The following is a 14,089-nucleotide window of genomic DNA, read 5'->3' as shown; positions in this document are numbered from 1 at the left end:
CTGCCCTCCCAATGAGTGAGACTGCCTTCCCAATGAGTGAGACTGCCTCCCAATGAGTGAGACTGCCTCCCAATGAGTGAGACTGTCTCCCAATGAGTGAGACTGTCTTCCCAATGAGTGAGACTGCCTCCCAATGAGTGAGACTGCCTCCCAATGAGTGAGACTGTCTTCCCAATGAGTGAGACTGCCTCCCAATGAGTGAGACTGCCTCCCAATGAGTGAGACTGCCTTCCCAATGAGTGAGACTGCCTCCCAATGAGTGAGACTGTCTTCCCAATGAGTGAGACTGCCTCCCAATGAGTGAGACTGCCTCCCAATGAGACTGCTTCCCAATGAGTGAGACTGCCCTCCCAATGAGTGAGACTGCCCTCCCAATGAGTGAGACTGCCTTCCTAATGAGTGAGACTGCCTCCCAAGCCCTCCCAATGAGTGAGACTGCCTCCCAATGAGTGAGACTGCCCTCCCAATGAGTGAGACTGCCCTCCCAATGAGTGAGACTGCCCTCCCAATGAGTGAGACTGCCCTCCCAATGAGTGAGACTGCCTTCCCAATGAGTAAGACTATCTTCCCAATGAGTGAGACTGCCTCCCAATGAGTGAGACTGCCCTCCCAATGAGTGAGACTGCCCTCCCAATGAGTGAGACTGCCCTCCCAATGAGTGAGACTGCCCTCCCAATGAGTGAGACTGCTCTCCCAATGAGTGAGACTGCCATCCCAATGAGTGAGACTGCTCTCCCAATCAGTGAGACTGCCCTCCCAATGAGTGAGACTGCCCTCCCAATGGGCAGCATGTCAGATCCAGTGGATCTCGAGTGGAGTTCACCGCTGACGTGAGCACAGTGCGCTTGCCGGCCTGTCCGTGTGCGCTCTTATTTACGCCCGTTTATGTGCGCTCTTATTTACGCCCGTTTATGCGCGCTCTTATTTACGCCTGTCCGTCTGCGCTCTTATTTACGCCTGTCCATGTGTGCTTATTTACGCCCGTTTATGCGCGCTCTTATTTACGCCCGTTTATGCGCGCTCTTATTTACGCTTGTCCGCGCGCGCTCTTATTTACACCTGTCCGTGCGCGCTCTTATTTACGCCTGTTAATGCGCGCTCTTATTTACGCCTGTTAATGCGCGCTCTTATTTCCGCCTGTTCATGCGCGCTCTTATTTCCGCCTGTTTATGCGCGCTCTTATTTACGCCTGTCCGTGCGTGCTCTTATTTACGTGCGCTCTAATTTATACCTGTTTATGCACGCTCTTATTTACGCGCGCTCTTATTTATGCCTGTTTATGCGTTCTCTTATTTACACCTGTTTATGCGCTCTCTTATTTATGCCTGTTTGCGCGTGCTCTTATTTACGTGCGCTCTCATTTACGCGTGCTCTTATTTACGCCTGCTTGTGCACGCTCTTATTTACGCGCACTCTTATTTACGCCTGCTTGTGCGCGCTCTTGTTTACGCCTGTTTACGCGCACTCTTATTTACGCCTGTTTACGCGCACTTTTATTTACGCCTGCTTGTGTGCGCTCTTGTTTACGCACACTCTTATTTACGCCTGCTTGTGCGCGCTCTTGTTTACGCCTGTTTACGCGCACTCTTATTTACGCCTGCTTGTGCGCGCTCTTGTTTACGCGCACTCTTATTTACGCCTGCTTGTGCGCGCTCTTGTTTACGCCTGTTTACGCGCACTCTTATTTACGCCTGTTTACGCGCACTTTTATTTACGCCTGCTTGTGCACGCTCTTGTTTACGCGCACTCTTATTTACGCCTGCTTGTGCGCGCTCTTGTTTACGCCTGTTTACGCGCACTCTTATTTACGCCTGTTTACGCGCACTTTTATTTACGCCTGCTTGTGCGCGCTCTTGTTTACGCGCATTCTTATTTACGCCTGCTTGTGCGCGCTCTTGTTTACGCCTGTTTACGCGCACTCTTATTTACGCCTGTTTACGCGCACTTTTATTTACGCCTGCTTGTGCGCGCTCTTGTTTACGCGCACTCTTATTTACGCCTGCTTGTGCGCGCTCTTGTTTACGCCTGTTTACGCGCACTTTTATTTACGCCTGCTTGTGCGCGCTCTTGTTTACGCGCACTCTTATTTACGCCTGCTTGTGCGCGCTCTTGTTTACGCGCACTCTTGTTTACGCGCACTCTTGTTTACGCGCACTCTTATTTACGTCTGCTTGTGCGCGCTCTTGTTTACGCGCACTCTTGTTTACGCCTGCTTGTGCGCGCTCTTGTTTAGGGTGCACTCTTATTTACGCCTGCTTGTGCACGCTCTTGTTAAGGCGCACTCTTATTTACGCCTGCTTGTGCACGCTCTTGTTAAGGCGCACTCTTATTTACGCCTGCTTGTGCACGCTCTTGTTAAGGCGCACTCTTATTTACGCCTGCTTGTGCACGCTCTTGTTAAGGCGCACTCTTATTTACGCCTGCTTGTGCACGCTCTTGTTAAGGCGCACTCTTGTTTACGCCTGCTTGTGCACGCTCTTGTTTACGCGCACTCTTATTTACGCCTGCTTGTGCGCGCTCTTGTTTACGCCTGCTTGTGCGCGCTCTTGTTTACGCGCACTCTTGTTTACGCCTGCTTGTGCGCGCTCTTGTTTACGCGCACTCTTGTTTACGCCTGCTTGTGCGCGCTCTTGTTTACGCGCACTCTTATTTACGCCTGCTTGTGCGCGCTCTTGTTTACGCCTGCTTGTGCGCGCTCTTGTTTACGCCTGCTTGTGCGCGCTCTTGTTTAGGCGCGCTCTTGTTTACGCCTGCTTGTGCGCGCTCTTGTTTAGGCGCGCTCTTGTTTACGCCTGCTTGTGCGCGCTCTTGTTTAGGCGCGCTCTTGTTTACGCCTGCTTGTGCGCGCTCTTGTTTAGGCGCGCTCTTGTTTACGCGCACTCTTATTTACGCCTGCTTGTGCGCGCTCTTATTTACGCCTGCTTGTGCGCGCTCTTGTTTACGCCTGCTTGTGCGCGCTCTTGTTTATGCGCGCTCTTGTTTACGCCTGCTTGTGCACGCTCTTGTTTACGCCTGCGTGTGCACGCTCTTGTTTACGCCTGCTTGTGCACGCTCTTGTTTACGCCTGCGTGTGCACACTCTTGTTTACGCCTGCTTGTGCACGCTCTTGTTTACGCCTGCCTGTGCGCGCTCTTGTTTAGGCGCACTCTTATTTACGCCTGCTTGTGCACGCTCTTGTTTACGCCTGCGTGTGCACGCTCTTGTTTACGCCTGCGTGTGCACGCTCTTGTTTACGCCTGCTTGTGCATGCTCTTGTTTACGCCTGCGTGTGCACGCTCTTGTTTAGGCGCACTCTTATTTACGCCTGCTTGTGTGCGCTCTTGTTTAGGCGCGCTCTTGTTTACGCCTGCTTGTGCGCGCTCTTGTTTACGCGCACTCTTATTTACGCCTGCTTGTGCGCGCTCTTGTTTAGGCGCGCTCTTGTTTACGCCTGCTTGTGCGCGCTCTTGTTTACGCGCACTCTTATTTACGCCTGCTTGTGCACGCTCTTGTTTACGCGCACTCTTATTTACGCCTGCTTGTGCACGCTCTTGTTTACGCTCTTATCCCCTTTTAATTAGCGAACGAGACAGTTGATACGCGTGCTGCAGCCGGGCCCCGGGCAATGCTGCTAAGTAGGATTTGAATTTGTTAATTAAAAGCAGAATTCCGCTGTAACGAGCTTCCCATCTGTAGCCCTCCCCCCCCCCCCTTTCTTCCCTCACTACAGACCCCCTCCCTCTCCCCTCTCTATACCCCCTGGGGGGGAGGAGGGGGAGAGAGAAGTGGAAGTGTCAGGTACATGTCAGCATCCTACACTATATAATGAGAACGTGCTGCATATAATGATGCCGAGTATCTCCATATACTCCCAGCCTCTAATGCTCCTTACAGAACTTAACCCATTGACTACCAGAGGGGGCCTGCAACCCCCCAAATAACCTCTTAAAGGAGGCGGTTCTCAACTCCAGTCCTGAAGACCCCTCAACAGGTCAGGTTTTCAGGATATCCCTGCTTCAGCACAGCTGGTGCAGTCTTCAATTGCCACCTGTGCCGAAGCAGGGATATCCTGAAACTCTGACCTGTTGGGGGGGTCTTCAGAACTGGAGTTGAGACCCCCCCCCCCCCCCCTGTGTATGCAGATTACCATTTGTATTTATTTTCCTTAAGCCCCAAAGACTGTTTTACACAGCAACTGCTGCCATTTCCTCTCACCCCACCAGGCAGCACAGAGCTGTTGTCCTTGCAGACTACAAAGTGTGTCATCGCTTGAACCCGTCTCCTCTTTGAGAGCGGACTAGCGGCCATATTCATTTAGGATTGTAGGAACTACAAACAAACATAAAAAAAAAACAACCAGCGAGTGAAAACAGACCCCGCATTGTGCTCCCGTCCCTACTCAGTGCCAAAGTAATAATAATCCGGCCACTGAACCCTTAACCCTTTGGCTTGCGGGCTGCGGCGTAGGGTTAAACAAACTCTACACGGGACCGCGGGGGGGAAAAAAAGCCCTAAAAAACGTGGCCGGAGCCGTGTCTCCGATGAGGACGTGAGCTGGGGTTTCCCAGCGGAATTCTTACTGAAAGTCCCCATTCACGGCTGGGACGGGCTGGGACGGGCGCCGCATCTGTACCTCCATTCAGAAGGCGCCCAGCGAGCGCGGCCTCCACGAAACCGGCCCGGCCCCACGTGTGGAAACAACAACATTTACTCAAGGACAGCGCGGCCTGTGTTCACCTCCGACCGCCCCGTCTCGCCCAGCGAGTGGCGTGCCAGCCACATTTATAAGACTAGACTATTTGCCTTTCACACAAACCTCTCCCCCCCCCCAGTATAAGGGCTAGGGGAGATGGGGGGAAGAGAACCCCTTTCACTGTCAGGGAGGGGGTGCACCCTCATGTTGTTCGCTGTAATGCTCTGCCAGTCACGCTGCTCTGGCAGCTAAGAGGTTAAGCAGAGGAGATCTGGTGGATTTTGGGGCACAAACAAGGGAAGAAATAGGGGCGACCGGCGCAGAATTTGATACATCCTGTTATATACGTAGCTTTCTCCAGCTCGCATCCCAAACTGGCACCCGCTAAATCCCAAACTGGCACCCGCTAAATCCCAAACTGGCACCCGCTAAATCCCAAACTGGCACCCGCTAAATCCCAAACTGGCACCCGCTAAATCCCAAACTGGCACCCGCTAAATCCCAAACTGGCACCCGCTAAATCCCAAACTGGCACCCGCTAAATCCCAAACTGGCACCCGCTAAATCCCAAACTGGCACCCGCTAAATCCCAAACTGACACCCACTAAATCCCAAACTGGCACCCACTAAATCCCAAACTGACACCCACTAAATCCCAAACTGGCACCCACTAAATCCCAAACTGGCACCCACTAAATCCCAAACTGGCACCCACTAAATCCCAAACTGACACCCTGTAAATCCCCAGATGACACCCCCAAATTCCCAACTGATACCCCCAAATCCCAAAGTGGCACCCCAAATCTCAAACTGGCACCCACTAAATCCCAAACTGGCACCCGTAAATCCCTAACTGACACCCTGTAAATCCTAAACCGACACCCTGTAAAACCCCAGATGACACCCCCAAATTCCCAACTGATACCCCTAAATCCCCAACTGACACCCATCCAAATCCTGAACTGGCACCCCTTAAATCACAAACTGGACCCCCCCCCCAAATCCCCAACTGACACCCCCCCAAATCCACAACTGGCACCCCACAAATCCACAACTGACACCCCACAAATCCACAACTGACACCCCCCCAATCCCAAACTGAACCCCCCCCAAATCCCCACCTGACACCCCACCAAATCCACAACTGACCCCCCCCCCCAAATCCACAACTGGCACCCCCCAAATCCCAAATTGAAACCCCCAAATCCCAATCTGGGACCCCTAAATCCCAAACTGGTACCCCCCAAAAATCCGCAACTGACAGCCACAGACGAGAAATGAAGGCAGAAACACGAGATAAACGCCCCCCCTCGTTGCCCCTCTCCGGGGTGTCTGGGGGGGCAGATTTTGCAATGTTACTCCCATTTTTACGCTCGATTCGCCCACTCTTCTTGTCACTTCTCGACAGGTTTTAGTTTTTACGGCTTTTTGGAAAAAGGACTTTATTGGGGAAAGAGAAGACTGAACTTATTCAGAACCAACGCGTTCCCAGTTTTTTTTCCGCTCCTCCTTTGAAATTGTTGACATTTAACGTGCTGCTCAACAGAAGGCAGCCAAGAGCCATCAGCACGGCAGGAAGTGCGGGCACTGGGCACTGTGCCCCCCAAGTGCTGGCAGTCGCAGACCCCAAATCTCTTCTGTAAGGAACCTCTGCTTAGCTCTTCCTCTCCCCCCCATACCCCCTCCTCCCTCTCCCCTCTGCCCCCTTTCCCCCCCTCCCCCTTACCCCCCGCTTCCTTTACCACTCTCCCCTTCCTCACCGCCCTCCTCCCTCACCCCCTACCCCGCTCGCCTGCCTCTCCCTACTCTCCTTCCCCTTACTCTTCTCTCCACCTATCTCCCCCCTCCCGCTGCCCCCTCTCCTCCTCCCCTTACCTCTCTCCCTCCCCTTACCCCTCTCCCCCTCCTTCCCTTCCCCTTCTTCCCCCTCTCCTCCTCCTTCCCTTCCCCTTCTCCCCCCTTTCCCCCCTCCTCCCCTTACCCCCCCCGCTTCCTTTACCACTCTCCTCCTCCTCCTCACCCCCCTTCCTTACCCCCTCCTCCCTCTCCCCTCTTACCCCCTACCCCGCTCGCCTGCCTCCTCCTACTCTCCTTCCCCTTCTCTCCACCTATCTCCCCCCTCCCGCTGCCCCATCTCCTGCTCCCCTACCCCTCCTCCCCTTACCTCTCTCCCTCCTGGCCTTTACCCCTCTCCCCCTCCTTCCCTTACCCCTCTCTCTCCATCCCTCCTCCTGCCTCCGTCACCCCTACCCCCCCCCCTCCCGGCAGAGCTAGGGTTAATCTGCTTTCTCCGCAGAAACAAGCTCCTTCTGGGGGTCCCCAGAGACCCCCAACCCACTCAAATATTGACCTTAATTAGCAGGAGTATTTCAGTGGCCGGGCTTTGTACACACCGCGTCCGTCTTATTACTGTCATTACTGTTATTACTGCGCGAGCGGCCATCGATCGCCGCCTTTGCACGACACCACGCAGACCTGCGCCAGGAACGGCAGCATCGCGACGCACAAACCCACTGGCCACGCACGCACAGCCACGCCGCCGTTCCACGGGACACAGCCGCCGATCAGCGCTCTTATCCCGCCGATTCTGCACGGAAGAATAACCCGCTCACACGCGTGTGCTGCCCTGCCGTCCCTTGGCCGCCATCTTTACGCAGCGACCCTGCGCTATTCTTAGCTCTGGGGACCCCCACCCGTTCCAATCCATTTCGCTTCCAGGGTTCTGATTGAGCCACCTGTGCTGAAGCAGGGATATCCTGAAAACCTGACCTGTTTCTGGCCCTTGAGGACTGGAGTTGCCGACCCCCCTTTTCCACCCTCCCCCCCCCCCCGCTCTACACCATACGCCCACGTACTGTATAACATTGGTTGGAAAGCTTGTAACAGATCAACTACTTGTTGGTCCAATAAAAGGCATCATACCCGCTACACACGGCTCCCCACCCTTCTTTGCCTGACCTTGGCAGTGTGTTCTGCGCTGTGCAGTATGGGACCGGTTACACAGGTAAGGTACGTTGCATCAGTAGGGCGTAACGTCACAACGCAGACGCGCCATGGGCACAGCTAAAGTGGGCGCCCCCACTTCAGATGCCAGTACTTTAACTGGAGGCTACTCCTCTCTGAGTCCTATAAAAGGCCTACACTTTGGCGGTCTGGTGACACATACAAGTAACGCTAGCCCAAGAGCTTGCAATCTAATTTCTAACATCCCAATAACAGCACCGTACAGAAGGTTTTGACTGCATACAATGAGTCTGCGTGTACATGTAAAACTCAGAGCCTACATACGTGTTGTATGTCTGTAGCCCCAGAAGCTCACATCCATTGTGTAAGAGGCTCACTGCAGAGGCACTGCGGAGGATGCGTTATTAAATAGCATTAATTTGTCTGGGGAGGCGCCAGCTGCAGTGTACGTGAGGCAGTAAATGGAACAGCTAATGCAAGGACTTGCACTCCCTTGTCCAATGAGCTTACGATCTAACGTTCTGACACTAACCCAGGGGTGGCCAACTTGCAGTCCACGAGGGCCAACAGGTCAGGCTTTCAGGATATCCCTGCTTCAGCACAGATGGCTCAAGATGTGCTGAAGCAGGGATTACCTGAAAACCTGGTGGCACTTGAGGATTGAATCTCCGCCCCCCCCCCCCCTAACCTCAGGTCAGTAAAATACTCTACAAATTAACCCTTTTCTGGACTACTATGCACATGTACTGCAACCCCTGCCCCCTCCCCCCCTCCAACCCCAGATACTGCAAACCCCTGCCCCCCTCCCCCCCCCAGATACTGCAACCCCTGCCCCCCCTCCAACCCCAGATACTGCAACCCCTGCCCCCAGCACACCCCCCCCCCCATAGGTACTGCAACCTCTGCCCCCAGCACCCCGCCATAGTTACTGCTATCCCTGCCCCCAACACCCCCCCCCCTCCACCTCATAGGTACTGCAACCTCTGCCCCAGCATCCCCCCTCCCAAGTACTCCAACAACCACCACCCCCCCAATCCTGCAACCCCTACCCTCAGCACCCCAAGTACTGCAACCCCTACCCCCAGCACCCCGATCCCCCCCCCCCACCAGGTACTGCAGCCCCCACCCCAGCAGTGTGTATATATAGCAAACACACACACAGACACACACACAGACACACACAGACACAGACACACACAGGCACACACTTTGGGGTCAGACTTTGGGGTTATTCCAGGAAAGCCTTTAGCATTGTTCCTCCCCCTCACCCTGCTGTGATTCCCAAAGAATGCTTTAATCCCTTCCATACCCTGTCAGCTGTTTCCAGGCCCTGGCTCCGACTGTTCCCAAAAATCCCCCAAGCCCCCCTAATCCAGACCCCCTCTCACCCCTCTGTCATCTTTATCTTTAACTCCTTTGTTGCTGGAGAACCTGCCCCAAACAAGCAAGGAGACAGGAATTTAGGGGAATTTGTGGGGGGGGGGGGGGGTCTTTAACACCTTCAGTGCTGTATTAGTGCAAAAGCCACTGAATTAACAACATGTCGTATCCTTAATTACACTGAAGTATAGTGTTTAATAATTACAGCACAGCTTGAAAATTCAACGTTGTGTGGGGTCTCCAGAGCTGAACCGCATTCATTCCAACTGCGCGGACCCCCTGCTTCCCGAGAAACTTCCCTCCGTAGGCCCCCACCCCCCCGTACCATCCCCTGCAGGGGAAACAAAATGGCCGTGCCTGTAAAATGCGACGCACATTGCTGCACGCTGCTCTCTATATTGCAACGGTGACGCGCCGTGAGTCGCCTTGTATGAAATAAAGTTATTATTGACACGAGCTACGGAGTATATAATATATAACGAGCGTTTGTCTGGAAACGCTAAGAATTCTACTATGTACAGCGCGGCGAACACTGCCGGCGCTAAAGGACATTCATTACAATCGCCAGGAATGTCGGCACGCTGGAAATCCGGCAAACACCCTTCAACCTACCGACAAGTTTCTAAATAAGCGCCCGGCCTTAAATACCGCAAATAAAACATACATACAATAATGCCTTTATTTCCGGTAGCGCTTTTCTCAGAGCGCGTCATAATTACAGCACAGGAATGTTACAGACACCGCCCCTACCCCGCAGAGCTTACACTCTATCTTTCTGCTGCCTGAGGCACAGGGAGATAAAGTGACTTTCCCAAGGTCACAAGGAGCCGACACCGGGAATTGAACCAGCCGGCGTCTTTACTCACTAGCCGGGGGAGAGGAGGGAACTCACTTGTTCTAATTGAGCGCATAAATAAACTGGCACGGTAATATACAACGCCCCCCCCCCATGCCGCCCGCTCAGCGCTCCCCCCCCCACAAACTCGCTCCAGCTCCGATCTCATGCCCCCGCTGTTCGCTTGTCTACACGTTGGATTATTTTCTCCCCGTTGCTCAGACGAGTTGTGTCAGGAATATATAAGGCCCGCACGCGATGCTTAATAGACGCGTCCGCTGGCGGCGAACGCCGGGGGGGGTCTGGACAGGAGAATATTTCGCAAGACGGGAGCACTAATGATATCGGAGCTCAGCGGAGCCGGCTGGGCGCGGGGCGCTGATGTGGGCATGTTGGGCAAATAAGACATGCTGATTTTGAAACGCCCACTCACGGCTCCACGGGACGCGCGCTGTGAGACTCTCCGTCACTACCCGCGCTTGGGATGCAGGCGCGCTTTATCCGGGGCAGGTGACTGCGCACAAAGCTGCTTGTGTATATTTTAAAAGATTGACCTGGATGAAAAAAGGAAACTAAATGCAACTTTTAAAGAGACCCTAAAGCAGGGGTGGTCAATCCCCTTCCGCCAGGGCCACCAACAGGGCAGGTTTTCAGGATATCCCTGCTTCAGCACAGGTCCCTGCTTCAACACAGCTGGCTCAAAGCAGCACAAGTGGCTCAATCAATTCCTGTTTCAGCACTGGTGGCTCAAATCAGCGGCTCGAGCCACCTGTGCTGAAGCAGGTATATCCTGAAAACCTGACCTGTTAGTGGCTCTTGAGGACTGGAGAGCCCTGTCCTAAAGCATGTGCCTGGTTTGCTCCTCAGGGGGTTGCGTGATAATGGTTTCGGTTTCACACAGGGGAGGTGGGGGTCTGTGGGGGTCCCCCTGATAATGGTTACGGTCTCACACAGGGGAGGTGGGGGGCACGAACCCCTGAACTGACCAGCTGCTTCTGCTGAGGATGTTTGCTGGAATCACGTTACATTTTCCCAAGTAACTGAATCCCAAACAAGGGCTGGCATGGGTGTGACTCCCGGGGGTTCTGGGAAAGGGGGAGGGGGGGTTCTGTGGGAGGCAGGTGGGATGAGGAGGAGGGGGGGGGGGGGGGGGTTGGCATGGCCTGACCCTGAGATCTGAGGCAGGTGGGATGAGGAGGAGGAGGGGGGGGGGGGTTGGCATGGCCTGACCCTGAGATCTGACACTGGGAATGTAGTTTATCACCCAGCCAAGAGATACGTTTGTTCAGTTCTCAGGCCAGCCCCAGATTTATGCAGCAGTATATAGTTACACCCGGCACTGATCTAAGGCGGATCTGAACATGCAGAACCCCCTGCCCCCTTCCCCCATATAAACAGCGAGAGAAAGGGGGCACAGGTGGGAGTGCGGGACACCAAGTCTCCTGGCTGCAAAAGTGGTGCAGATATGGAGCAAAAACGGACATGGCATGTCGGGGTTAGGCTGGCGTGTCGGGGTTAGGCTGGCGTGTCGGGGTTAGGCAGGCGTGTCGGGGTTAGGCTGGCGTGTCGGGGTTAGGCTGGCGTGTCGGGGTTAGGCAGGCGTGTCGGGGTTAGGCTGGCGTGTCGGGGTTAGGCTGGCGTGTCGGGGTTAGGCAGGCGTGTCGGGGTTAGGCAGGCGTGTCGGGGTTAGGCTGGCGTGTCGGGGTTAGGCTGGCGTTTCGGGGTTAGGCAGGCGTGTCGGGGTTAGGCTGGCGTGTCGGGGTTAGGCTGGCGTGTCGGGGTTAGGCTGGCGTGTCGGGGTTAGGCTGGCGTGTCGGGGTTAGGCTGGCGTGTCGGGGTTAGGCTGGCGTGTCGGGGTTAGGCTGGCGTGTCGGGGTTAGGCTGGCGTGTCGGGGTTAGGCGGGGACAGAGAGTGGAGCGCAGAGCAGGGTCAGAGAGCGGAGCGCAGAGCGGGGACAGAGCGGAGCGGGGGCAGAGAGCGGAGCAGGGAATCCCGGGGACAGAGAGCGGAGCACAGAGCAGGGTCAGAGAGCGGAGCGCAGAGCGGGGACAGAGCGGAGCGGGGACAGAGAGCGTAACGCAAAGCTGGGGACAGAGAGCGGAGCGCAGAGCGGAGTGCAGAGCGGGGACAGAGAGCGGAGCGCAGAGCAGGGACAGAGAGCGGAGCGCAGAGCGGGGACAGAGAGCGGAGCGCAGAGCGGGGACAGAGAGCGGAGCACAAAGTGGGGGACAGAGAGTGGAGCGCAGAGTGAGGGACAGAGAGCAGAGCTGGGGACATGGAGCAGAGCGCAGAGCAGAGACAGAGAGCGGAGATAGAGAGCAGAGCGTAGAGCTGGGGACAGAGTGGAGCGCAGAGCTGGGGACAGAGAACGGAGCGCAGAGCGGGGACAGAGAGCGGAGATAGAGAGCAGAGCGTAGAGCTGGGGACAGAGAACGGAGCGCAGAGCGGGGACAGAGAGCGGAGCGTAGAGCTGGGACAGAGAGCGGAGCGCAGAGCTGGGACAGAGAGCGGAGCGCAGAGCTGGGACAGAGAGCGGAGCGCAGAGCAGGGACAGAGAGCGGAGCGCAGAGCGGAGATAGAGAGCAGAGCGTAGAGCTAGGGACAGAGTATAGCGCAGAGCTGGGGACAGAGAACGGAGCGCAGAGCGGGGACAGAGAGCGGAGCGCAGAGCTGCGGACAGAGAACGGAGCGCAGAGCGGGGACAGAGAGCGGAGCGCAGAGCTGGGACAGAGAGCGGAGCGCAGAGCTGGGACAGAGAGCGGAGCGCAGAGCTGGGACAGAGAGCGGAGCGCAGAGCAGGGACAGAGAGCGAAGCGCAAAGCTGGGACAGAGAGCGGAGCGCAGAGCGGAGATAGAGAGCAGAGCGTAGAGCTGGGGACAGAGAACGGAGCGCAGAGCGGGGACAGAGAGCGGAGCGCAGAGCTGGGACAGAGAGCGGAGCGCAGAGCTGGGACAGAGAGCGGAGCGCAGAGCTGGGACAGAGAGCGGAGCGCAGAGCTGGGACAGAGAGCGGAGCGCAGAGCTGGGACAGAGAGCGGAGCGCAGAGCTGGGACAGAGAGCGGAGCGCAGAGCTGGGACAGAGAGCGGAGCGCAGAGCAGGGACAGAGAGCGAAGCGCAAAGCTGGGACAGAGAGCGGAGCGCAGAGCAGGGACAGAGAGCGGAGCGCAGAGCGGGGACAGAGAGCGAAGCGCAGAGTGGGGACAGAGAGCGGAGCACAGAGCAGAGCGCAGAGCGGGGACAGAGAGCGGAGCGCAGAGCGGAGCGCAGAGCGGGGACAGAGAGCGGAGCGCAGAGCTGGGGACAGAGAGCGGAGCGCAGAGCAGGGACAGAGAGAGGAGCGCAGAGCTGGGACAGAGAGCGGAGCGCAGAGCTGGGACAGAGAGCGGAGCGCAGAGCTGGGACAGAGAGCGGAGCGCAGAGCAGGGACAGAGAGCGAAGCGCAAAGCTGGGACAGAGAGCGGAGCGCAGAGCGGAGATAGAGAGCGGAGCGTAGAGCTGGGGACAGAGAACGGAGCGCAGAGCGGGGACAGAGAGCGGAGCGCAGAGCTGGGACAGAGAGCGGAGCGCAGAGCTGGGACAGAGAGCGGAGCGCAGAGCTGGGACAGAGAGCGGAGCGCAGAGCTGGGACAGAGAGCGGAGCGCAGAGCTGGGACAGAGAGCGGAGCGCAGAGCAGGGACAGAGAGCGAAGCGCAAAGCTGGGACAGAGAGCGGAGCGCAGAGCAGGGACAGAGAGCGGAGCGCAGAGCGGGGACAGAGAGCGGGGGACAGAGAGCGGAGCGCAGAGCGGGGACAGAGAGCGAAGCGCAGAGTGGGGACAGAGAGCGGAGCACAGAGCAGAGCGCAGAGCGGGGACAGAGAGCGGAGCGCAGAGCGGAGCGCAGAGCGGGGACAGAGAGCGGAGCGCAGAGCTGGGGACAGAGAGCGGAGCGCAGAGCAGGGACAGAGAGAGGAGCGCAGAGCTGGGGACAGAGAGCGGAGCGCAGAGCTGGGACAGAGAGCGGAGCGCAGAGCTGGGACAGAGAGCGGAGCGCAGAGCAGGGACAGAGAGCGAAGCGCAAAGCTGGGACAGAGAGCGGAGCGCAGAGCGGAGATAGAGAGCGGAGCGTAGAGCTGGGGACAGAGAACGGAGCGCAGAGCGGGGACAGAGAGCGGAGCGCAGAGCTGGGACAGAGAGCGGAGCGCAGAGCTGGGACAGAGAGCGGAGCGCAGAGCTGGGACAGAGAGCGGAGCGCAG

At 56.6% G+C, this 14,089-nt stretch overlaps 1 protein-coding gene across 1 annotated transcript in view; it reads right to left on the bottom strand.

The window, feature by feature from the left end:
- Positions 1-14,089, bottom strand: part of LOC142472879 (protein sidekick-2-like) — a 330,609-nt gene that overhangs the window by 282,594 nt on the left and 33,926 nt on the right.

This window comes from Ascaphus truei, chromosome 22 (genome assembly GCF_040206685.1).
Source record: "Ascaphus truei isolate aAscTru1 chromosome 22, aAscTru1.hap1, whole genome shotgun sequence".
NCBI lineage: Eukaryota > Metazoa > Chordata > Amphibia > Anura > Ascaphidae > Ascaphus > Ascaphus truei.
This window is presented reverse-complemented; position numbering and strand designations above follow the sequence as displayed.